This window comes from Mycteria americana, chromosome 8, assembly GCF_035582795.1.
Source record: "Mycteria americana isolate JAX WOST 10 ecotype Jacksonville Zoo and Gardens chromosome 8, USCA_MyAme_1.0, whole genome shotgun sequence".
Taxonomy (NCBI): domain Eukaryota; kingdom Metazoa; phylum Chordata; class Aves; order Ciconiiformes; family Ciconiidae; genus Mycteria; species Mycteria americana.
Window position 1 is genome coordinate 46,899,416 of NC_134372.1, and position 26,369 is coordinate 46,925,784.

A 26,369-nucleotide genomic window follows, 5' to 3' on the forward strand; every position below is an offset into this window, starting at 1 on the left:
TTGGAGGGATGGAGGGGAGAGAAAGACGGGGGGAGAGGGGTTGGTGGTGACACTTGATGGCTTATAAAACCCCCGCACAGGTCCCAGAAGCACTTTCCGATTCAAGATGGGCCTCGGATGGGTTTTTGGAGGAGAGAGGACGGGGAAAGTTTCTGGGTTGAAGATGCGGGTTGGCCCCGGCGGATGAACGGGACTCGCTTTTGCTGTTGTTTGCTGGTGGTTTGGGTGGTTTAATCAGGTCCGGCCCTAGCCCCCCGGGGGCGGGGGGGAGATGCAGGGAAGGGAAAAAAAGAAGAAGAAGAAGAAGAAAAAAAAAAAAGATCATCTAGAGCAATTAGCCCCGCTAATCCCCGCACCGTTTGGGGCCCGTTTTGCCGGCCCGGCCCCGCATATTCCCCGCGACCACCCCCGGCCCCGCTGCGCTTCCCAACCGGCTCCTTCCCAAACGCGCTCCCCTTCCCTCCCCCGCCCCGAAACCCGGCAGTGTTTTGTGTAAAAATAGACAAATCCGAGCTTTCTTCCTTTTCCTGCGCCGAAGGTATTTTTACTAGCTAATTGCTTAAGTGAAGTCAACTTTGCAACCAGGCCGGGTGTAATCCGAGTATGGAAATGTATATAGGTGGTATTGTTATAGGCGGGCTGGGTGCTGCTCGGAGAGGGGCCGGGGTGTTTCTGCGAGCCCGGACCACCCAGGGCGAGGGGAGTGACCGCCTCACGTCCCCCTCCCCGCCGCCCCTGCTTTGCATTAACACCACCCGCAGGTCCCCCCCCTTTTCCCCAGCACCGGCCCTTTTCCCTCGGCTGGGTTTTGTATTTTTCAGTCGCGGCCGTCCCCGTGGCCGCTGGCCCCAAATCCGTGGCAAATTGATCCCTAAATGTTTATTTAAGGTCGAGGGGGTGCGTTGAAAGCGAGGGGCTCAAGGCTGGGGAGAGGGAGAGGGGCGCTGGGGGTGCGAACGGGCCGAGGGAGAGGTGGTGTTTGGGGGAACACACGCACCCCCCAACCGTTTTTGCCGATCCATCACACGGCCACGCTTCGCCCCACGCGTGTGCGTGTGCCCGGTTGCGGGCGGGCCCTTTCCCGGTGGCACCCAGAGCCCAGCCCCGGCCCCTCGCACCCCCGGGGCTCCGTGCGGGCAGAGCCCGGCCTCCGGGACCTGGAGGAGATTTTGGGAAAGAAGGCGGCGAAATCGGGAGTGGGTGCAAAGCAGAGCGGCCGGAGCGCCGAACGCGGCTGCGGGGAGGTGCGGGCTGGCTGTCAACGCCGTGTCTCAGGCAGAAGTTCAGACTTTGGTCAAAAAATGAAAAAAAAAAAAAAAAGAAAAATCTTACACTTCCCCCCCCCCTTTGTCTCTCTTTTCCCCCTTCTGTCCGTCCCGACACTGCCCCCCCGCCCCAAGAGCCCACATTTTCCATTACGTCCTTCGATGAAATATTGCAGCGCAGGAATTTACAGCCTTCTTCTTCAGGGCAGGATTTTTTAGGAGATTTCTGGCAGGACCCAGCCCCTGCAACACAAATCGGTTCCAGCGATAATAAGCTCCGAGCGCTACCACTTAAATACAATCGCTTCCCACAGAGATCTTCAAAATATCTCCGGGTATTTATAACCCCGGGCAGGGATGGATAGCTAGAATACTTTCCCGGAGGGATGCTTTTTGGCTGGCTGGGATTCAGACCCGAGGACCTGGGTACCGAGAGAAACGGCGGGGCTGAGGCGGAGCGGAGCTGGGATCCGGCGGGTGATGCTCCCGGCCAGCCCTCGGCAAACAAGTTCGCCCTTAAAGGCGGCCCGAAGTGTAAATCCAGGTGTAAATCCAGATGTAAATCCAGGCTGGCATTGCTGAGCTATCCATGCTTTCTCGGACAAGTTTTCTTCCCTGAGGGGCTCCTCTAGGGACGGGGCCCGGTGCTGGGGATGTCCCCAAACCCAACAGGACCCTCGGGAAGGGATGCCCCCCTCTCCCAGCTCCTTGGCAGAGCAGTGTGGCACTCAGACAAAATAAGGAGCCGTTTCCAGCTTTTCTAGCCCCAAACTGCGGCGGGTTAGCGGTCAAATGGGGACGGCTGTGCCGGAGAAACATGGAGATCCGCCGAACTTTTTGGGCTCGGGAATCGCCTCCAGCCCCCAAAGTCTCCCGGAGCGAAAAGCCCGGCCGGGCCGAGCCGGGCCGGGGAGTCCCCGCCAGACGGGGAGGGCAAGGGGCTTCCCCGGGGCTTAGCCTTATGTCCAGCGTTATTGAACTTTTTTCGTTGTTTTCTTCCCAACTTTAAACCAAAACTCCGTCGAAATCGTACCGGTGTGCCGCGGTAGCGGGGGGGGGGGGGCGGGGGGGGGGAGCATTTTTAGCGTCGGGCAGGCGAGGACCACCGGCCCCCTCGACGGGCCCGTTTCGGGGTATCACACAAAATCCGTCTGCACGGAGAGGTGAGAGAAGTTAAAACGGAATTGCCCAAATCAAGGAAGAAAACGTTATTTTCTTGCACGGGTACTAAAAGCCGCGGGGACGGTGTGGTGTTGGGCTAAATAATAACCAGCCTGGAGGCTTCGTCTACACTTAAATATAGAGAAAGATGCTGAAAACAAACCCGACGGCTTTTGGGAAGAATCCGGCCTCCCTTGTGCTGCCCCTCGGTGCTCAGTCCCGGGGGACAGCAGTGCCTGGACGTGGCCGGTCCCCTGAGCTGGGGGTGCGGCCAGGGGGCTCCCCAAGAGGAAAACCCCGGCGAGGATTGAGGGGACCCGCACGGTCCCCGCGACCGTGCAGAGCCCCGGGTCGGTCCCCGGTGCTGCGGGTCCGGGTGGGCTCCGCGGAGGGAGAAAGGACCTTGTCCAGCACGGTCCGCCCCGGGACCACCGAGGCAGGAGCATCCCCCGGCCCCGGGGGAAGAGGGGGTGCCGGCAGGCTGGAGCTCCCCAGGGCAAGTGTCCCTGGGGTCCCCAGCATCGGGGTCCCCGGCAGCCACCACCCCTTCTGCCTTGTCACCCGCCGAGCGGGGAGCGGGCGGCTGCGGCGGCAGAGCCATCCACGCGGGACGCGGCGGTCCCCCGTGGGGAGAGATGCGGCAAGAACAGCGGCTGCCAGCGAAGGATGCTGAGGGCAGGGCTGCCCCGGGAGAGCCGGGGAGGGCTGGCACCTTCTCCGGGCCGTGGCAGCGACCTGCCGGGAGGTACCGACCTGCGCAGGTACCTGGCTGGGGGAGGAAAGCTCCCGGCGGGTCCCGGCGTGCGAGAAGGTCCCTGGTGCGGCAGAGGGGCTTTGTCCCTCTGGTATCTGCTCACGGGGCTCCCACTCCACACCGGGACCAGCCAGGTCCTCCCCACTTGCAAAAGCGGCTTTTGCTGAAGGGAGCCCCGGAGCATCCCTCCGGGAGGAAAAAAACCCCACCCGTGGGCCGTTTCCCCGGGTGCTTTGCTGCAGGGAGAGGGGCTGGGCTGCAGAGCGGCCTTGCAGCCCCCAGGCAAAGGGGCAGCACACGGCAGGCGGAGGGGGGGCCGCACCGGCCAAGGCAAAGACCCGCGGCCCGGAGACCCCCCTGCCCGGACAGAGGTCAGCCCGCAGGGCTACCGCCTGTGTCCCAGGGCAACCTCCTGATTTTTTAATTTTCTCGTTTCTACAACAAATCCCGCATCTAAACTCCGCCCCCGCCCCTTCTTCCCCAACCCAAAGTGGGGGGGTTCGGGACTCGTGTTCACAAACAACGTGAAAAATCCCCGCTGTAAACAACCGCAGTTCCCTTCTCCCTGCTCCCCTCTTTGCAGAGACCTGGGGATGGCTTTCCTTGGAAGCTCTCCCGTCAAAACCTGTTTTCCCTCGTTATTATTATTCTTTTTAATGAGTAAACTCCCGACTAATGATCTATCGCTTAATCGGTGGACCCTGGCCGCTCCGTAGTGCACCCGCCGGCTCTGGACCCGTGCTACGGGGTGCTGCAGATTCGGGACCCCCTTTGCTTTGCAGTTACCAGCGCAGAGAGTTAAAACCCACCCAAATTTGGTTAATCATCTTTCCCATCTCCTCAGAAAAAAAAAAAAAAAAAACCAACCAAACAACAGAAGAACGCTTGGTAAAACGATGCCTTTTTCACGACCGGTCCCTAGCTAAATATTATAAGCGATTTGGGGGGGGGGGGGGGGGGGGGCTTTAAAAACGTTCTGAGAGGAACAGCGTGGTCCCTTGGCATTCCCGGGAAAGATGCTCAGTGGGTACGTGAAATGCCCGACCTAAGGTGGGAAGGCTTTCCGCAGCACTGGTTATTACGCCCCGAAGTTAACCGATTTCTGCAGCAAAGCAGTTGCTTTCTGTGAGAATCAGGTTGATAACGGGAACATCCATCTTCCCGCTCCGCATCTGGGTTTTTTTGGGGGGGGAAGGAGATGTGCCTGTGTGAAAGCCGGAGAGGAAAGGGGAAGAAATCAAAATTGGCGCACAACTCACTACAAATTCGACTAACGAACCCAGAAACGGGTTTGCTTTTCCCGTGTGCAGAATCGCTCGCTGAATGATGAAACACCCAGCGCGTTTTGCAGAGCACCCTCAGCTCCGCGCCCTTCATCTTCCTTAAATTCCACTTCTTAAAATATGCAAAACCATTTTGCGTCTAACCCCCTTAAAATCCGTGAATGGGGCAACTCCTGCCTGGCCCCCAAGGTGCTGGAAGCGAATCCCTTTCTCCAGCAGATTTTGCGGGCTACCTGCGAGGAAAGGTGCTGCCCGAGGGCTTCGGGTGCAGCATAATAATTTTTCTGCCAGGATCGTTCGTTTCTCCTTCGGAAACGATCGAATTCGAATGTTTCACTCAAAGCCCCGCGGGCTCAAGGACTTTTCTCCCCCCTCGGCGGTGTTTCCCCCACCGAAGCGGGGGGCGAAGCCGCAGCCGCGGAGCCCCTGCGGGGACGGGGTCGGGGGAGCTGCCGGTGCCCGGGGCGGGGGCAGCCCCGGCTCGCCCGTGTCCCCCCCACGCGTGGGACGGGAGGTGCCGTCGGGGCACGGTGCTGAGCCCTTAATGCGTATCGAAATCTGCCTGCAGAGCCCTGGCGTCGGGGAGAGAGTGGGTCCGACCCACGGGGGGGTTCAAACCCTCCCGACGATGCTTAAACGGCTGGGATTAAAGCGAATACAGGCGTGTTGTGAAATTTGCGCTGGCACAGCAGGAAAGGTTTTTTTCTTTACATCGGGCAGAGGTTTTAGAGCAGAGCTGGAGTGGAACCCTGGGTCTGGTTTGCCCCGCAGCCCCAGAAGAGGAAAACAGAAGTGCCTCCATGTACTGAAATAGATAAATGGGTATAGAGAGAGACTGACCTGGAGGGGAGAGAAGGAGAGAGAACAAGAGAGTGAGGAAGAAGAAAGACAGAACAGACAGAACGACAGACAGAATGACATACAGTAAGACAGAAAGACGGAAAAAAAGGGGAAAAAAAGGAGAGAAAGAAAAAGAGATAAAGAACGAGAACTAGAAAGACAGAGAACATGAAAAAGAGAGGAGTAAAGAGAAGGAGAGAGAAAAAGAGAAATTAAGACAGAGAAATTAAGAGTGAGAAAGAAAGGGTGAAAGAAAGAAACGGGGAAAGAAGGAAACAGGGACAAAAAAGAGGGAAACAAAAATTAAGAAAGACATAAAGAGAAAGAGAAAAACAGAGAAAGAGGAAAAGCTGGAAAGAAGGAAAGAAAGAAAATGAAGAAAAAGAGAGAGAAAAACACAAAGAAAGAAAGGGAGAAAGAAAGAGACAGAAAAAGAGAACGAAAGGAAAAGAGGGAGAAAGAAAGAAAGAAAGAAGCAAAGAAACAAAGAAAGGAAAAGAAAATGGAAGGAAGGAAGAAAGAGAAAGAAAGACAGAAAGAAAGAAAGAAAAAGAAAATGGAAGGAAGGAAGGAAGAAAGGGAAAGAAAGACAGACAGAAAGAAAGACAGAAAGAAAGAAATAAAGAAAATGGAAGGAAGGGAGAGAGAGAAAGGGAGGAAGAAAACAAAAAATAAAAAAGATGAAAAGAGAAAGATTAAAAGAGCAAAAGAAAAGAGAAACAAAAAAAGAGAGAAAGGCAGAAAAGGGGAGAACGAGAGAGAGAAAGGCCGGGGGGGGGGGGGGGGGGAGAGAAAAGCAAGCCCGGAAAGGGAAACTAATTTCCTGCAAAACCAATAATAAGACATAGACAATATAATTTCTCCCTGGAAAACAGGGGCGAACCGGAGGAAAGCGCTCCCGCGGGCAGAGCAGCCCGGCCCCGGCCCCGGCCCCTCCCGGCCCGGCGCGGCCGCGGGCCCCCGGCTCCTGCCGCCCCCGTGCCCGGTGCCCTCGCCGCCAAAGGGAGGGAAGAACGAGTAACACCGCGGCCCTGGGTTCGGGTAGCGGGGGGTGGTTCGGTGTTTAATCTGTTCCCGGCGAGGGGAATTGGCGGTGGGTGAAGGGCAATGCCTCCCCCCCACCCCGGGGCAGGGACACGAAGGAGAACACAGGTTTAACACCGATCTCCGCGTGGGTTTTCCACGCAGCTCCTGCCCCGCTCCGCGCCCGTTAAACCCGGCTTAATACCCGCGCCGAAAACGGCGCGACCGGCTCCTCATTTACTTCCCTGGCTTAGTAGGTGGCCGTGTATATTTTTGTTGAAGTAGTGTTTATGTTAATGAAAAAGGCTGAGATTACAAACAGACCACTGAATGCCCGGGATGTTGCTGCCGGATTGGTCTAAGCTGTGTACTTTAAACCTCATCAGTTTTGGGGAGCAAATATGTTGTTGGCTTTTTTTTTTTTTTTTCAATTACTTTTTAGCAGAAAGACATCTGGGGGCTTTGGGGAGCCCCGTGCCGCCCCTTCCCCCTGCTTTTGGGGCTGCATTTCCCGGCGCGGCGGGCAGGGATGGAGGAAGGTTGCAGGGAAAAGCATCTCCAAGAATTAGCCATTAAAAACCAACGAAAACGAGCCCTGGGCTCCTGGAGGCAGGCAGGGGAAGAGGGGGTTCAGCTCGCCCCCTCCGAGTGCCCTCCGGCTCCGCAGAGGGGTTTCCGTGTCCCGGTGGCAAACGGATGAGTGTCCCCCAAAACCTGGGCTGCGCGGGGGGAACCGCAGGCGCGGTGGGGATGGGTCGTGCTCAGGGGTTTGTCCTTGCCGGGTGGAGCTAGGCAAGAACCTGAAATCCACTCCCAAAACCCCGGTAATTTACTCATTTAGGATGATAAAAAAATATATAATTCCAGTCCTTTTAAATGCTAACTAAGCAGGAATCAATTAATCAATTTACATAAAAATAAAAATACAGAAGGGTTTTTTTTGGGGGGGGGAGCAGCAATCATCATCCTGTTACTTTGATTTCAGAGTCTGACTTTGGGGTCAGTCTCATTCTGTTTTTCTTAACAAAAACCCTCTCTCCAAAATTATTCCTGCCCCCCTCCTCCCCCCCCCCCCCCATTTCTATCCCCATCTGCCTTTGCATTCTTGAACTATCGATAGTGATAGTTAAAAAAACCCAGATTTCTGCAGACTTTTTTTCCCCACTCGATAATTCCCCAGCCTGGAGGGATCCACCTTGGGTCCCAGCAAGCGGGTTTCTCCCTCCCCGAGCAAACGTGCGCACAGCATTTGGCATCTCGCTCCTTTTCAACACTTTCCTTTTGTGGGCAAAAGCTCTCGGCAGAGGAGCCTCTCCGGCAGAGCCAGGCAGACCTGGAGGATTTGTACATTCAGATGTTACACTACTCTTATGATTCCTCATTGACTAAAGCACAAAGAAAATCGGAGCGTAACCAAGTCGCTGTTGGAAAGGGATGCGAACAAAATTTGGGGCGAGTGAAACTTTAGCTGGGAAGGGATTCAAGAAAACAAGGGGAAAAGAGGGAAAATGAGAAAAGCCTACCCAAAGTTTTCCCCATGCAATGGCTGTGCTGCACTAGAGCTGCAGGGGGGATTTCTCCCGGGTTTGGGGGGCAGAGGAGTGCTCTGAAAACAGCTTTTTCTCCCTTAAAATACCTTTAGGGGGTCAAGCCATCTCCCCACGGAAAGGGGAGATTCCCAACACAGGGCTTACTGCGGACCGCAGAGGGGGTTTCTTTGTTCTCTCCTCACACCTGGAATTAGCCTTTATTCCATGATGCTTTTTTTTCCTCTTCTTTCTTTTTTTTTGGGGGGGAAAACATTGTTTTTTTCCCAGTGACATTAAGTGATTCTGTAGGAGGGATTGTCAGGGCAAAAAAAACCCCCAAACCCAGTAGAGTAGATGGCTTTGGAGAAAATGTCACCAAAAGTCACAAAAGCAGCCTGTGCTGTTAGAGCCAGGTAGGCCCTGCAGAGGTGCCTGGGGTGGGGGGCAGCAGGGCAGGGGGTCCAGGGGTCCCCAAAACACGCAGCACCTTGCTGGTGCTCACCCTGAAGCAGGGACAGCCCTTGTGCTGGTGCCCGTGGGCAGCCCCTGCGTGGGGACCAGCTCAAGGATGGGCACAAAGGGCTGTCCCCTACCCCGCCGCGCACACGTGTGCACACACACGTGTGCACACACACGCACACGTACACACGCTCGCAGACACCCCTCCCCGCTCCTCTAACCCCCACATCCGACCGCGCTGCTCTCTAGAAGCACTAATGATGCCGCAGACCGGCTATGCGGTGTGAGGCAAAAGCAGATGAAAGTGATGTCACATTAATGTCAGCTCACAACTCGAGCCCACACAGCCTTGATTGCTCTTATTAATCTTGCCAATTTGTCTGTCAGCACTTGGCTAATCCCTAAATAGCCTCCCAACAGGTGCTTTATGCTTCCGCCACATCCCTGCTCCCCGGCACCCCCGGGAGCCCCGCTCGCCCTCCCCGGTGACACCGGCTTTCTCCTGTCCATCTGGGACTGGCTCCTTTCCCCCGGGAGGGCTGGAGGGGAGAAAGGCGACTTTGCAGATGTTGTTTAGTCTGTCCAAAGAGGGGTCGGAGCTTTGGGCTTCCCAAAAGGAAGTGATGACCGGGGGGGGGGGGGAGAGGAGATGCTGGAGAAACTGGGGGGTAGCAGAGGGGGATTACCTGGTGGTAACGGGGGGTGAGAAAACCCTCTGCATGGGGTTAGCCCCACATCGCAATTAGAAAACACATTTACGGCACCCTCCGCCTCAACTGTCGCACAATAGTGAGCCGCGTTGTTTTTATTTGTCATGGGTTTGGTGGTTTTATTGAGAGGGGAGAGAAGATTAAAACAAAAGGTCGGAACTGAAGCTGGAGTGGAAAAGCCACACTGTGCCCTAAGTGGTTGTATCCTGCAGTTAAGCTGAGGGTGGATTGTTTTCTTTACTACACGATCAGAAAATCCACTGGCTTATTATAGTGTGTATTTAGCCATAAAGTACCCACCGTGTATCAAGTAGAAGACTAAAATTATTAGTTGCACATAAATTGTGTTGCAAGGCGTAATCTTCCTAATGTTGTTATTTAGCCCAGTAGTCTTAATCAGAAAACACAGATTTTGTGTTTAAGACTATTAACTGCTAAACCCAATTAACTGCTAAACCCTATTAACTGCTAAAACGGAGTCCAGGCTGCTTTCCTCTCTCTGCATTAAGAAAAAAAAGGTTTTATTTCTGTTTGGCAACTCTGCTGCATTAAATGGTTTGCACACAGATTACAAGCCCTGTGCCTTGTAGTGGTCTCCTCCCGCGGTTCACCTGGGAGATGCTCTGGTCTGGAGGAAGAGCTGCCAAACCCAGCTTTGGTGCAGCAGGCTCCTATTTTATATCCAAAGTTGGCTGGGGCTATTTCCAACAGCAGGAAGGAAGAGCTTGCAGGAGCATCCTCAACCGTTTCTCTGAGAGCCTGGTCCAAAGTGGTCCGAGTCACCAAGGGAAGTATATCCACTAATTGAGCTCAGGGCTGTTCATCATTAACCCTTGGGTGCTTCGGATCAGATCCTAAAAGCTCTCTAAAAATACCACTCACGACTGCAAGCTGTTTCACTCCATCCTGACCTGGATTTATTACCAGGAGACAGATAGATTTTTTTTTTTCTTTCTCCCCAAGCCATTTATTTCATCCAATAAGACTATCCATCACTGTGCGCTGGAACCGACCTACAATCTGAGGATATTCTTAGATACGCAGCATGTCAGGAAACGGCTAGCAGCCCCGCATGATGCAAATATTTGGATGACCGAGAGGTAGGAAGGATTGTCCAAATGTTTACTAAAGGCTGTTGATAGCCTAAGGATTTATAACTGGTGTATAATGTCTGCCCCCACACAGCTCCTCTAGCAGGTGCATCCAGTTTCAACATGACACATGGTATATGTGTGCTCTGGGAAAGGGGATGCAGGAGAAAGCCTGTTTCATAGGTCTCGGCTCCCTTTTCCCAGCTCTGTTAAGCTGGGAAAAGCTCTGTTACTGGTTTGGAGCCCATGGAGCAGCAAGATGGGAGCCCAGGATCCACTCCAATGATGCGTACCCCTGATAGCAATTCAAACCATTACTAACATTTAAAAAAACCACACAAGCATTGAGCATGTTTAGTTGGAATTTCCAAAGTGAAACCAATGCTCTGAATTATTTAGGCCCATCAAAATATTCCCTGTCACACTCCTTTGGTGCTGTGGTGGAGGAAATTCATGACATTGTTCTAGTTATTGTTCTTGGCATTTCACTTCCTAATTTCCACTACTGGGATTTGATCTCTTCTGTCTCACAGTAAGCCCTGATTGCTGCTACAGGCATATCAGAAGTGCTAACAGATCCGTTTTAACCATTTCTGGTGTTCAAATAGCTACAGCTTTCCAGTGGTGGTGCAGACCCCATACCTATTGTCAGGTAGCCTCTACTTCTGCCCTCCCAGCCAAAAGAGGAGTCTACATCCAGTATAGACCAGGCTGAATGACTAGAGCTGGAAATACAGTCAAGGGAAGATTTCGTACCTTGCCCACATTCATTCAGTGATTCAATGGCAGAAAGGTTAACTCTAGTGCCTTGACACCCCATCCTGTAACTTACTGTGCCGATGCTACTACCGGCCCAACCTCCTGCTCAAAGCAGGTCCATCACCAGCGCTAGATCAGGTCATCCATGGCTTTGTTTAGCAGAGCCTTGAAAGCCCCCAATGACAGAGTCCAACAACCACAAATATTGATAGCCCAGGTAGCAGAGGAGCCGTTGGTGCCCTTGCATCCATCCAACCAGGCTCTCAAGCTCTGCTACCAAAGCAGCAGCCATTTTGGCTGTAAGCGTTCCTGCTGTCATGTTATTGAGAAACAATATCCTAAGAAATGGGAGAAATCAGCATAGAACTGAGTCACTCAAGTCTGGTAATCACCTTCCACTCCACTATTTTGCAAGTTTCGACTATGCTGGGAACATGAACGCATGCATTTAGCGTGCTGCAGATGCCCAGACACCGTGCATTTCTTAGTAACGAACAGCAATTGTATCTGCTGCAGAAAAGCCTTTAATTCGTTACAGCCCCGGACTAGGAGAGTTTACCGACTGCTCAGATGGGGAATACAATGGCCCTATTGTTTTGCCAAGGGAAGATTTCTCAGTTGCATGCTGTTGCGTAAACTGTATGTTTCCTATTTGTTACCTGATTCATTTCAATGAGCTTCCTTAGATAGGGTTAAAACCATTTGTCGTCCCACGCTGAAGCAACGAAAGAAACTGCTGCAGGCTGCGCACCAGATTATTAGTATTACCTCTTTTGATTTGTTTGAAAAATTACAAAGAGAACTTGGTGTTCTTCTAGGGAGAAGAAATTGCGTAATAAAATATATGGGAAAAAAAGAAGTAAGCGCTCAAATTCCAAAGTCATCTGTTGTGCTCGATGAAGGCTTTTTATATATTAAAAGAATTCAGTCCTGGGTTTGATGTCACATTCTCAGTGTGACCTTAGATGTGGAGTCATAACTCAGACTAATCTGGACTCCTCTCTCCTTGAATGTATTTCTCAACAATTACCCACCAGCGCTGGAAATGTGTTTCCTAGGCAAGGATCTTGAGCCATCAGCTGGCTCCAAGCCAGAGGGATGCAAGGAAGAACGAGTCGCATCTGGTAAAGTGGCTGGTTGGTAGCAACAAGTTCTCACTGGGGCTGGTGGCATCTGGACCGGGTGTCCCAGGTGTAGAGGGATCAGAGGCAGAGTGTTAACTGCGGCATTGCTTTTACTGCAAGAGTGGCTGTTTCTGCAAATGCATGTGCTGCTTATCTTGTGGTCCTACTGTGCACGGCCCAAAGCTTTCTTGACAGCCATGCCAACCATGCTTAAGCATCAATATCTCCAGTTCTTCTTAGCTGTGAGCCTTGGGATTATATTTGCACTCCAGTGGGGATATGCTACGGGGCTGGAAGAGTCTTCCTGCAGGTCTCCCTCCACGGAGACTGGCCAGGGGGATTGCATGCTGGTGTGGCTGGGTCTCCCCTTTCCCCAGACCCAGGGCTGGCTCAGTGGGTGCAGCGTGGCGGGAATGCGAGGGATTAGGTGAAGGAAATGGCAGGCTGAGCTGGCGGGGACATACACACCATCCTCCCACCGAGCTGCCTGAAGAAATTCCCGCTGGAGGGACAATTCAGACGCTGGCTGTGTTATCTTCCATACTCCTGGGCCTCTGGATTGGGAACTCATACGCTCTTTTGCAGCCAGCTGTTTTGTGGATGTGTTATGACCTTTCAAGTACTGTAGATACAGTAATTTTGAGGTTTAAAAAAATGGTAAAAAGATTGGATATAAGGCATTCCAGCCCAGAATTGCAATCCTAAAACCTCGGTTTGCCTGTTGCCTGAACCTAGAAGCACCCACATTGCATGGGGGCAATTGCAGGCTTGAACCTCTCTGGCAGAAGAGAGAACCTGCTGCTGACCCATTGCAGGTCTATTCTCTATGTCAGAGTGGTTTTGGGAGAGAAAGGCCACCGATACCAGCTCTCAGAGAGCATGTTGAGGGATGGAGGCCACTCTTCTGTTCTAGCATTCACTGCTCTCTTCCCAGCTGGCCCGAAGCAGCTGTACTTGGAGTTGCTGGCTTTAGGTAGGTGTATGCTCACCTTGGTGGGGGAGATCAATTCATTTTTGAAGTCCTGACCCTCCCCAGACCCTGAACAGGGACTTTAAGCACCTCCCACGGGCTCTTCTCACTTGGAAGCACTGCTTGCTCTTTGTCCCACCTTTGCTACTGAAGTCCAACCAGGAGAAGGTTGCAAAAACAGTAGGATTTGGCCCAGGAATAACCAAAGCAGGTAAATGAGCTCAGTCCCTGGTACCTTCCACTGTGTTTGGGCTTGGAGACTGAGCGATGGCTTGTGGTCCAGACCAGCGTGGTGCTTTTAGCTATATATAATTAGATGTTTTTCTAAAGCAAACCATTACTGGCAGATTGAAAGGTTTTTATTCTACAGGATTTTTCCTGCCTCATCTGACAGGGAACATGCAGGACTCACTCGAACTCCACTTCCTTGGAGTAAATCACAGTGTGGGGCTGCCTTATCTCAACCAGAGACCCTGTACAGGAATGTCCAGCCCTCGGGCCACCCACCCCTGATCCCAGGCATCAGCATCTGCTCCAGGCCCAAGCTCTGACCCTTCAGAGACATATTTTTGCAAGGTCAGGAGGTTGGGTGGTAAAAGGGGAGTGGGGAATAGCAGAGAGGCAGTTGAGGCTGACTCTGCAAAGAGATTTCAGGGGGATGTTTACACTGGCCATTAAGTGCAGACTTGAGCCTGTTCTCCTCTCCAGATTTGCCGCCCTTCTGCGTTGTTTGTGTGCAAACACGCATCAGGCACAGACACAGTCCTAGCTTCAAAGTATTCTGGACGAGGGTGGCCCATGCATGCTCTGCACCCTTGGCCCTTAGTCATGCAACTTGGGCCAAGTGGACCAAGGCAGGACAGGGTAAGGCAGCTAGCCCTGGTAGGCATCATCTTATCCCTGGTTCCTTTGTAGGGCAACGAGGATGTTTTCAGCATGAGCTGCAACTGAGATACTGTGGTATAACCAACGGGAAGTATAAATAAGCAGAAAAGCCATGTGGCAGGCGGGCACATAGGAGAAGGGGAGAAATAGCTCTATCAGGTGGAAGTAGATGGGTGTCCATCTCAACTGGATGGAGGTACAGGTCTGTGTATTGCTTTCATCCATCACAGAACATTTCTTTTTGTGTCATGTCACACTTGCTAGCTTGTCAGCAGAAAGGGTTACAGAAAATACCATTGCACTGGACAGCTATTGTCCATTTTGTACACATCGATGAAGCATTTCCCCCTATGTGGAAATGGTGTCCTTTGGGATCAGGTCAAAAAAGTATTTCGTGTGAAGTTTTTCTGTGGAATTTCTGTTTGCGTTTGTCTGGATGGGCCAACTAACTGGCTTCATCCAAGAAATAGCTGTGAAAGGGGTCACTGAACATGGTCTGACTGCCCATCGGGAACAGGGAGAGACTGTTTCTTTGTGCATCACACCACTTTCCTAGGACATATTTCAATACAGACAGAGAGAGAGGGGAAAAAAGAGAATGATCCAAGCAAAATTCTGATTGTCTTAAGTTGCTAAACTGAAAATGGGTTATTATTTTTTGCACAACCACTTGTGTATAAATCCTTCCCGAATGATGGGGAAAACTTAATTTCCTTTTCTCTAAGGGCTGGTCTCAACAAGGGAGATGAAGACTCCAATCCGTTGCCCAGTGAAATAAGGATTCACTGTCCAATATAGAGGGTTGCGTGGTAAATTCTTCCCTAAGTACTCATTAAAATAAGCTACCGCAACTCCTACAGAGCCTTCTAAGCAAGTGGCTTATTTTCAGAAGAGAATTACTAAGGGAAGTCATCCCCCGCCTGTCACCCAGCCCAGGCTGCACTTCCCTGTGGCCCTGTCCCACTGAAGAGCCTCGGGGCTGAGCCACCCACTGCAGCATCCCCGAATCCAATTCCCATTTCAGCCCTCGCTTTCCTCCGTGGCAGAGCATGGGGGTCTGTTTTCCTCCCTCCTTCTCTCCCTCCCTCCCTCTCTCGCCGTGCAGCTGCTCAGCTCTGCGAGGGAAAGGCTCCCAGATGTGCTTGGGAGGGAGTGGGCAGAGTCCCGAATTCCACTCCATGCCGGGTGGACTCTTTGTATATTTTGTTTTAGGGAGAAAATATGTAGAGAGTCCTTGGAGAAAGGCCGGGGTCCAGGCACGTCCCTGTGAGCACACTAACCACAAGGCTAGGAGGTCCTGCAAGTCATCTGCCCTTGGCTTGCCTCTGCCTGCAAGACAGATTGGCAGCTGATGGGCAGCTCTCGGCATCGTCGGCAGCTGAAGTTCATCTGCATCACACAACAGGTCCCTAAACCCTTTCCTGGAGATGGCTCAAGGCGACCAGACCCTTTGAGAAAATGGGGCTTTACTCAAAAGCCAGCAAGCGCCGCAACACCTAAACACCCACATTTGGTATTTTTGGTATTTTTGGCTTGCAAATGATGTGCCGTATCAGATCAATACATACTCACACACTCATAAGCTTTATAGAGCCGGTTTCATTGCATTTTAAGTGCATTTTGCTGTGGTACTTGGTAGCTACTTGATTATTGTGTGAGACAATACATTTATGAAGTGTTTGCCTTCATTTAGTTAATCACTTCATTGATGTGTAATACAAAAATAGTATGAAACTAATTGTTTCCATGGAAACAGGAACCCAGCAAATGATTTCATATCACAGCTTGGCAAAAGAAAAAGAAGAAACTGCTGTAATTGTTCCCATTAACCAAGCGCAAAGGATTCATGCTCAATCTCTACTACACTCTGCTTCGCTTCTGCTGTGAATTAGGGGACAAAAAGTCAGCACAGAACCACATAAAAAAGCACTGAAACAAGCTGTGCTTTATTGAGTATTTGTAGTTCTGCCACCAAAACCATTTCCCTTCTGCTTTACAGGTTTCTGGCCAGCAACACCAATGATCGTCACGGCCAATCCGTTAATTCGGAGACGTCATGCACAGGGGCTTTAGCCACGTACAAGCCCTGTGCGTGCAGGAGGAGGGAGGACAACCCCGACCACGCTGCAGGACTGAGCTGTGGGTTGGAGACAGGATGACCCTCACCTCAAGGGTGAGTGCTTAGAAAGTGTAGGCAAAGCCAACTTTTGGAGCAAGCAATTGGGGCAGCTGTCCCCAGCCCCAGGCAACTGAGATGGGCTGCCATGCAAATCAGTCTGTGTGTGCACAAAACAACCCAAACCTCATCTTTACTGGTTTTCCCCTCTTCTTCTATAGGGCATACTGATGATTGGGTCATCTCAAGGGCTTTGTTGCTTTAGAAACCCCCCAGTATCACTGTGCTAGAGGGACTCTGCAGGATTTTCCACTTCTCCAAATTTCCCACCAGCCTGAGATTTCCTCATCCCAAGCAGCCCAGTGAGGAACAGCAGGTCCTAGCAAGATTGCTTTATGGTCATGGACCATCACGTGCAAGAACAGCCTGGCCAGTTTTAGTAAGATCGATGTCTCTACGATGCCATGGGGTAGCCTGCCTGTGCACCCGTCCAGAGGTCTGCGCCTCCCATGCACCCTCCCACCACAGGGTGGGGGCACCTCCACCATCCCCCCATTTGCCTGAGGGCTCTGCCCCTAAACCCAGCCCCATCACGCAACAGCAATTAAAGGGAACCGGCAGCACAAAACCCATCCTGGCTACCAGGCCAATGGCAACCCAATGCCACCAGCTTCTCTGGAGGGACCAGGAGACTTGGACCTGCTCCATCCCGGGAACCACCGCAGAACGGGTTTCTCACTAGGCTAATTACTGCTAATTGTGCCACTTTGCTATCTCTCCAGCCTTGCCCTGAGCAGGGCTGATAGGGTATCAGTCAGATAAGGAGCACTCAGCACAGGTAACTGGCGAATGTTGTCAGACCTGCGGTGGGGTGAGCTGCCTTCTGGAGGGGTTATCTCTCCTGCTGAGAGCCCGAGGCACCGACCTCCTAAGAGGGACACTGGGTTCCTAAGGATATGTGGAGGCTAGCTGCGACCGGCACGCTCCTCTAAGCTTTTTAGGAGGTGCTATCAGGGATTTTGGTGACTCAGGATTTGCAAACACTAGAAAAGCAAGCTGGCATTAATTTTATAGTAATTCTTTTAGATTTACTTAACATGCAGTTTATTCTTTTGAGTGGTTTTTGCTGTTGTCAATTTAACACTGTGGAAATGAAGGTTTCATCATTTCTCCCTTTTTTTTCCCCCGCAGAGAAATAAATTCTGTTCTTTTAACAAACGCTGTATCTCTCCGATCTTTTGTTATTTTTCATCCTCTCTGCTGACCTACATGAAGTAATTCAGCTTCTACACTGGCCTGAGCATGAGGTAGGAATTATTAACACCTGCTTACCAAAGTGGAAACCTGGACAAGGTGTCATTGTCGTTCTGCAACATTTTTTGAAAATTACTTGCAATAGAACACTTGAAAATTTTGCAGCCAACTCAGAGAAAAGTCTTGCGTGTGGATGTAGCTTCTGGCTGTGTGTATAATCACACATCACGCCTGGCAGGTAAAACACACTGGTACGCAATGCCTGGCCACATCAGTACCTACATGTTGTCTTGCACTCGGGTGTCTCGGTGCTCGTTGTAAAAACTAAGCGAGCACCACTACTTCATTCGATGGAGGAGTCAACAAAGCTTGTTCATGGCTATCAAAGTCAATGGCAGGGCAACTCACACACCTGAGAAATCTGCTGGGTCCTCCAATGCAAAGCTCGGGTTATTTTCCATGTAAGCATCTCCACATATAAGTGCAACATAGGAGATTCTGAGAGACAAATAAGCGGACAGACAGAGAGAACATTTTCTTCTTCAAGGTACCTCAATCATCTGCTTTTCCTTTTACCCTGCAAGTCTGGTCCGCTTTCCGTTTGGTTTAACTTACCAAAGTTTCTCAGCCTGTTACAGTAAAGCTCATAACAAAGTCTGTGGCCAGCTCTTTCTTTGATAATTCCTTTCCCCCCATTTGTTTATCTCAAGTACTGAGCTTTGTTCCAGGCCCAAAACCAAAAGCCTTTCTACCCTGTTCTCTTCTTGACTTGTTGCAGATGTAACGAAATAAATCTTTAGAAAGAACAAACCTTCACTTCCTGTCTCCCGTCTGATTCAGTCACAAACCCCAGGAAAGAAAAATAAATCACATTGTGAGCTCACCCAGTCTTGAAGGATACCACGTCTAGTCCTGTAGGCCACCATTCAAATTGGATGTGTCCATCTCTCAGAGAAGTCAGCGAACACAGCGACCGAATCAGCACCATCGGCCCAGGCTATCGCGTGAAACCACCCGTGCAAAACGAAGCTGCGTGCGTTGCCATGAGACAGATGCCCATCTTACCCACCCTTCCAAATTCTCCATGTTATTTTTCCCCGCCATGGTCTGACAGTAGGACAAAAATCTGATAACCACGAAACCCTTATTTTGAGCATGGCCAAAGTCAAGGACTGACAAAAAACTTGTGATCAGCTTGAATTGAGGCTGACATGATGGTCGGCAGCAGTTGTGAGCACAACCAAGCTGTTGGTGCCTTCCCAGAGCTTGTCCGTCGGGCACCGAAGGGCAACGTGCATCGCTGGCTCTTCTCACAGCCCCAGTGGCAGCTCTGCCCCTCTCATCTCTCCCCTGCCACCCACCTAATTCATTTTAAACTCTAATTGGAAAAATCAGCTGCAGGATATGTTTGTTTTTCTAAATTGGCCATAGCAAAGAGGTAGAAATGTACCTCCAAATGGAGTTTCTCCTTCTTCTGAGAGATATCTCCATACGAAAGCTGTGTTGCTTTCCCATTAAAGGAAGGCTCAAATGATCTCTAAACACAACCCAGTTATGGTGGCTTACCAAATTGCTGTTTTCAGCCAACGTGCCAGAGATCCCATGTATGTTCTCCTACGCTGCCCCAGCTCTGGGATGAAACACATCAGCCTGAAGCCCTTTCCAGTGCCCACTTCACTTTGCATCGCCCTGGACTAGGAACAGGCCTTTGGTCATGGTGTCCCCACCACGGGGATTGCAACTGAAGTGGGGCACAACTTCTTAAAATGGCATTGTCTACGTTTGCTTAACCATGTCTTCAGTTGACGTGGATCCAAGTTAAAGACAGACCTGGCTTTAAGCCAGGTAATACTGGAACTGTATAAAAGGGATGATCTGGATTTACACCAGACAGCATCTGGCCCGTTAGTTTTTATTCTTTCAAGGGTACTTGGGGGAAGATGTACAGAATTGCGAATGGTGCTGAAGTCAGAAGACATTTGGGTTATGCCTCTAGTCCCAGACCTTCACTCTGGAGGGATGAACTGAGGGTTTTCTTTCTCTTTTTATTTAAATTTAAACACTAGGTCTTTGCACATTTGAAACAATCTGTACAGTTAGCATTGAAGAAAGTGTAATTAGACACTTTGAGAACTGGAAGAAATTAACTCCAACCACAGACCGTCACTCAGGCTATTACTTAATAATACTTCCCAAATGTGCAAAGTACTTAGTTTTAGAATAACAGGAAAGAAGTATAACTTCTCACCAAGAGCAAAGGTTTTGGCCCGAGAAGCGTGCACAGAAAAGTCAAAAGCCACTGTGCTCCAAAGCCAGAAGATGCTTGCCACCTCCCACCACCCGAGGGTGCCGGGCCAGGACAAACCTGCTTGGCCACGGCGCTGGGCTGTGAAGGATGCGATTCACGGTCCACAGCCCCATGGCGCTTGAATGGCTGGAACAGAGTCAACGGGAGCAACCAGCCTGAGGTGCAACGAGCTGTGTGCGAGAAGATCGCCTTCGGTTTCCAACATGCCAAGGAAACCGCTGAGAAATTGCTGTTTTCCTTCTTCTCCAGCACCAGGCAGAGCCGTTGACTCACCCCGTGCTACAGAGACCTGGCTAGAAAGAGATTATTGTGATTTCTGCCCGTTTCTTTCCTCACTACAAAAGGCCCCATTCATCTGGGCTAATTTTGAAGGGAGAGCAAGGGGTATCAGTAGCATGAACTGTATCTGAGTGTCTCGACCACATTTCAGCAAGCCACGCTTGTTGGCCAGTCCAACCCGGTGAAATAGATATCTTTCATTTGAAGCTTTTTAGTGGATCGTTTCTCTGATTTTAAACAGAAGTATCTTTTCTGGCCATGGCAAGTTTAAAAAGTACTGACGAAGCAGGGACAGCCATTTTCATAGCAAAAACAAGAGGCCATTCAAAAAGTAGGGGAAAAAAGTTCTTCTCGTGGCAGATACGTATTTCTGCTGCTGCAATCAATGTACCTACGTTCACCTACCTAAATGCACCCCATGTATATGCAGTAAGGCCATGTCCAGAACAGTGAATCTCTTGCCTTATTTCAAAGCAATGAAAAAAAAGGATTAAAAAAAAAAAATACATACATGATGCCTTATATGCTTAACCACTAGTCTTTGTGGAGCACAACTGGGACTGCCTGTGTGTGTGGGAAGAGCTACAACATAATTGCTTTCAGCAGAATATCACTGTAGTCTATAATTAAAATATATGAGGTTGCCAGTTTCAAAATTTTTAAGTGATTTCATCTGTATTTGGGTGATTATGTCTCTCTGAGCGGCTCATTTAAAATGATACTTCTATTTTCAGTGCACAAAATGGTTGCCGGGCAAAAGAGAAAGATGATTTTGTCCTCTCCTTCTTGCAGTCTCCAAGAAAGCATAGGGAAGCCTAGACAGATGGAGCTCAGACTTCAACAGCATGTCCCATCACTGGGGAAATCCTTGGTGAAAGCTGCTCATGAAGTGTCATTCCAGAGATGGAGTGGAAGGTGTCAAGAAAGAAAAAAAAAAAAAAAAAAAAAAAAAAGGAAAAATTACTAACAGAAAAATCTGGCACCTCCTAAATCACAGTGACAATTTCAGCACAGTGTTTACACAGGGTAGTAAAAATAAATTGCCTGAGACTGATTATACCCACATGCCACTCGCCAGGCCACAGGGATGTCCCGCAGTATCGGAAACCAAACATGAGGAAACACGTGCCGGTGGCAATCATCATCAGTGCGACAGCATCGGGGCCAGGACTGCTTTCTCCCCAGCCTCAATAAGTGGAAGCAGCAGTAGGAAGAGGGATGTGTCAGTCCTCCCCGCCACTCAGACACGATCACGTGAAGGGTGGCTTTTGAGGCCACCGTTGACGAGGAGTCCTGCAAGGACCTCGGACAAATGAGCAATGTGGTTTTAGAGTATCCTCAAGCTTTGATAAAATAAACCTGTAGAGTCATGAAGCCCTTCTGCAACTTCTTCCACAGCTGGGATCTGTGGGATCAGCTGGGGAGTCAGTGACTCCATCCCTGATCCTCTCCTAAAATCCTCATGGTCCCATCCAGTTTGCAGCCAGACCTTTTCCTGAAACTCATGCAAAAGTGAAGGGACCTCAACTGCATCCCCTCTTCCTTAGGAATAACATCAGGGGAATAGTCTGACCCCATCTTAAGGAGAAAAACTCAGAGCATGTCTGCCCTTAACATACAACCCACAAAGTGTCCCAGATTACCGTGAGTGGGAGGTGGCCCTTCTCTAATCCCCATCGTAGTGCCCCTAAAAGCCTTTCTCTCATTTCTGGTCTTTCTCCAAAGTAACTTCTGTCTTTAAGAAGACGTCTCTGCCCCAGGAGGCTGGATGGCTCCTCGCAGTGGCACAGCCCCCTGACATCAAACATCACTAGTTTTGGTGGGATTAATCTCCCCAGAAAGCTTTCATCTCTGAAGTTATCCTTTGCTGGGGGCTGTCATGGCATCAGTTACCTGGTGGGCTGCAGTGTTGCTGCAGGAGGCAGTGAATGAGCCCCATCCCTTGTCCAAAAAAGATGCATGTGTTGACGTAACGGAGGGGGTCAAAAAATGGAGAACAAAAACCTCAGCACAGTTAACATACGTGACCGTGTACAACTACCTCCAGCAGAACGAGGGCTCCGTGCTCACTGCAGCTGGTTACTTCACCCGGTGGCAGGGCCAGAGCAGGAGATGCAGACACCGAATTATCTTGCCAGGTCCCTCTTGCTTTTAAAAAAAAGGAGAAAGAGCAAGAGCCAAACCCTCTGGAGGACAGTTTTGAGCAAGAGAGGACACTACAAGTGTGCTGACTGCTTTCATGACATCTTGATGACATGGATATGTCCAGAATAAATTCTGTGCACATTCCAGTCACTCATGGGCTTTGGCTTTGGAAATGTCTTGACTTTGTGGCTTTCAGCAAAGCGATAAACCAGCTAGAGATGTGCTCGGTCCCCTTTGACAGATGCCAAGGCCAGCCATGCCTCAGCGCTGCTGGGCAGCATCCTCTTCCCCACGCAGGAGTGATGCACACTCACGAGCTGTTAAAGATATGCGCGGCACGCAGCTTTTTTGATCAAAATAAGTAATATAAGAAAGCAAAGATGATAGCATTGCTGTTATAATTGTAATGAGTCACAAATGCTATTTTGATGGTTTTCTTTGAAAGAAATACACAAAACCCAAGCGATTTAATTAAAGATCTCCAAGGCTTTGTAATCAGCATGGCCACAAATGAAGGCAAATCTACTTTCATGTGGCAGAATACATGAGTAGTTTTCCCATTAAAATAAAAAGAAAGAAGAGAAAAAGACATTTTAAAGAGTTTTGTTTATAACAATATTAGGACATGACATGAAGGACCTATATCCCCCATGTGAGAGAAAGACTGTGATCAGCTTAGATAAAGCACAGAAGGTTCGGGGGTTTTTTTGATGGTTTATGAATGCATGCATTACATTACACGTCTGCTTAACATTGAGCATATCTCCAAGGAGTCCTTTGGCAAACGCATTTGGGAACAGGAAAAGGAAGAAATTCCGAGGGAGTCAAAGATGCCAACAGGTAGCTAGTTTCTATATTCACCCAGCTCAATTTCTGAAGCTCTTTCTGAGCTTTTTCAGAACAAATGTCCAAAGCCCAGGATGCAGAAGCAGCCTTTGAAGCTCCTGAGATCTTTAAACCAAAAAAATAGGATGGGTCACTCAGCAAACAATTTTTATTTTTGGCAAGCAAGCACGGAGAAAGTGAGCATTTTTGACCTAAGTGTGCATGGGGCTCTGACCACCTGGGACTGATCTGCTTGGAGGAGCAGGAAACACTGTGAGGCTCGACCTGATAGAAATAGCTACCGTTTCCTTTGCATCATATCACCACCGTGCCTGCGAGGTGCACAGGATCCCACATGCATCCAAGATTTGCTGCAAAACATCAGGGAATAGGCGAGAGGGCAGATTAATCCCGTTTACTCTGAAGAAGCCCATGATTAATGCAACTTGGATGGTGCTGTAGGAAGGGGGATGGCTTAAAAAGATGGAAGGAAGTCTGTGGCTGTCCTTACTTGATACTATATATGGTATTTGGTCAGTTCTGCTTTAGAAGCTGCAGCCAGAATCACGTTTTTATTGTATTTCTTTTTAAAGCAGAAAAAAGGTCAAATAACTTCACCATGCTCAAAGAGCCTGGGGTGATGGATAGTTCTGCGAGTGGCAGCTGCTAAGTTTCGAGCCCTGGGAGCGCTTGTGTGGGCTGCTACAGGGGCTACGGCCTCCCCTGCCCTCTGCCAGACCAGCGAGCCCTTCGACTGGGTGGCCTGTCCGCTCCGGCTCCCTTGGGACTCCCCTCCGCCCCGATTTTGACCCTCATGGACAGGCTCAGTGGGGAACTGTGTTGGGTTTGATGCATGAACCCTCTGGGCCAGAGCTGTGGTGTCTGCAGAGGGGACAGCCGTGGGCCGGCAGGAGCCAGGGCTCCGAGGAAGGAAAGGGTCTTTCTTCTGCTGTTACTGATTCCCATCACGTGAGTAACAGCAGGACACTGGCAGTGCTAGGAGCGGTACGGGCAGCAATTGCAGATGTTTCAGCCGACCAAAGAGGTTACTCATAGGTGATGAGATAACTGATGGCCACAGACCGAGAGAGGAACATCATGTGGGACAACAGGGCAACCAGCAAGAAGTGAGTCTCTCTACATCGCAGAAGTCCCAGATGACTACAGCTCCTTCCCTGTCCCATCCTACTACCAAGAAAGCCATAAGCTCACCTTTATCCTCAGCCCCCTGAAATCTCAGTGCTCCCTTCAGCCTGTGCGATAGCTCAGGCTCATTTAACGGGACGGGGCTTTGCTAGCAGGACACGTCCACCAGTTATTCCCACTATGAACTTGCCACTCCAGCAGACTGATTTCTCAGGGCTAGGGCCACCTGGTTGACCCACCTCCTCCCCAACAGCCCTTGGTTAGGGTCCAAAGCATGCAGGGTCTGCACTTTTTGCAAAACCTGACAGCCCTTTCCCTCTCTGATCCAACCGGCACTGATAACCAGCGCTGCTGAAAGCACAGGAACATCCCCCCTTCCCTCCACTCCCCTTTTACATCTGCTCTACATTTGCATCTCAGAAATTAGAGAACTTAGTTATGCGGAATTACATAGCTCGGGCTGGAGTATGGAACTGATTGGGTATTCAAGCTAAATAAGACGAGTTTAAAGATCTTTCCAGGAAATTGAGTGGAACACCCAAACTGACATTCGGTATTAAATATTATATTTGTGCCGTTGCTCTTTATAGCCCGTTGGCACTGAACATCTGGGAGCACGATTTATAACATACAGAAACTGAATACCTGCTCAAAATTATGCTCATCAGAGCTCAGAAATTAAAATATTACTGTGTACACTCCGAGCCAGTCTATTCCTAAAAGGTAGGGCTATTAAAATATGATTAGTTGAGCCATATCTGGTCTCAGAAATGTCATACACCATTACAACTGAAAAGACCTTGATGCAATACTATTGGCAAAGTCCCCTGCTTGATCAGCAGCAAGATGCCAAAGAATGAACCTTGCCCCAGCACCAGGACGGAAATTAAAAAGAGAAGGGGGTTTCGGAGCTCTTGGTTGTACAGATTGGGTGGCTTTGGGCTCTTCCTTACGGCAGGCAAGAGCTGAAATCTCGCATGGGGGTTTTTTCTGATGTGGGAAGAGCCCTGCTGCCCTTTGCTGTCTCGAGCTCATGTTGCCTCTTCATCTTCACCCAGGACAGAGGCAGGGATCGTCCCCTGCCACAGCCCCGTCCCAGTCCCCAGCAATCAGAGCTCCTTGTCCCCGACATGTTCACGTTTCCAAGAGCTCCGTGCACTTCATGGGTGGTCGGGATTACATTTCCCCCCTTGCTGGAGAATAAAATCCAAACAACCACAGAAAACCTGCAGGGACTGGGCTCAGGTTGGGGTAATTACGATCTTCTTCCGCTTCTTGCAACATAGTGAGATAGATATATATATTTATATATGTATAAAAAATCAGTTGCAATATATGATCGTCTCTCCTAATGAGGCAGATTGACCTAATCAGGTCGGCATCGCACAGCGTTAATCACTGTAAGCATTTCTGTGCCGAAACCTCTGCAAGGGCAAATCACGCCACGGGCAGGGCTCAGCCAAGGGGGGCTTGGCTCTGGGTGCCCCGTCCCCAGCGCCCGCAGGCAGAGCCCTCCAGGCCTGGGCTGCTCTCAGATCCAGGGGCTGGCCAAGGGGTTCAAGGCAATCGCCTGCCCTGGAAAAGTCAGTCCGAGGCACTGATGGCTTGGTGCAATTACAACAGCAACAAAACCCCCCAGAGCCAGCCCTTGTTCTCTGTAATTGAAGGCATTTCCCATAGGCGGGTGGCATTTTTTTTTTTTTTTTTTTTTTTAAGCGTGGCTGCACTAAACCAGACATCCGAGTAAGATGCAGTTTTGCAAAAACAAGGAAGAAATGCGGTTATTTTTTTTTTTTTTTTAAGGTCTTGGGACTGAGGCCAGGCAAGGTCCCAGCCCCGGTGGCCCCACTTTGCTGCTCTCTGCCCGCCCTACCCCACGCAGAAATCCCCCCTAAAGTGAAGGCAGTGCCGCATGCCCCGGCCCGGCGGGAGCTGCCGCTCCCCGGCTTTGTCAGGGCTTATTACTCCGTGTTTTCACACTTATCCCCAAGGTGTTGAACTCGCCCTGAAGGTTAATTAGTAATTTATTGCGCTGTCATCAGTTCGAGGCTACTAATGGCTTCAATTTAGCCCCAGGGCTTTTGTTTTTTTCTTTTCTTTTTTTTTTTTTAACTTTTTCTTTTTTTTTTTTCCCCCTCCCTTTCCTCCTGACTGCTTTGGAGGAGCTGGGAGTTGCAGTGTCTACTCGGAAAAGTGCGCGGAAATAACGACCAAAGGGGCAGCTGAAGATGCCCCCTCCCCACCTCTGGGAGTGGACCCCAGTGGTCCTGCATCCCTGGCCCGACTTGCAAAGAAACAATTTAAAGCAATTTACACAGAACTGCAAAGCTGAGGGTGTTTTGAGGTGCTTCTAAACGCCCAGCTTGAAGCAACGTCCTTTGGATAGCTTTTTCCAAGGCAAGGTGGCCGCGGAGCACGAACCTCGGGCCAAATGGTGCTGCGT

At 50.3% G+C, this 26,369-nt stretch overlaps 1 long non-coding RNA gene across 3 annotated transcripts in view; it reads left to right on the forward strand.

Moving 5' to 3' along the window:
- Positions 1-26,369, forward strand: part of LOC142414071 (uncharacterized) — a 32,741-nt gene that overhangs the window by 1,862 nt on the left and 4,510 nt on the right. Inside the window, exons 1-3 of one of the 3 annotated variants that reach the window (XR_012776969.1) lie at positions 9,990-10,124; positions 15,853-16,026; positions 17,161-22,444. This is a non-coding gene — a long non-coding RNA (uncharacterized LOC142414071). Of the gene's footprint in view, positions 1-9,989; positions 10,125-15,852; positions 16,027-17,160; positions 22,445-26,369 lie in introns of those variants that run through there. The other 2 variants (XR_012776970.1, XR_012776968.1) reach the window with 2 other exon arrangements.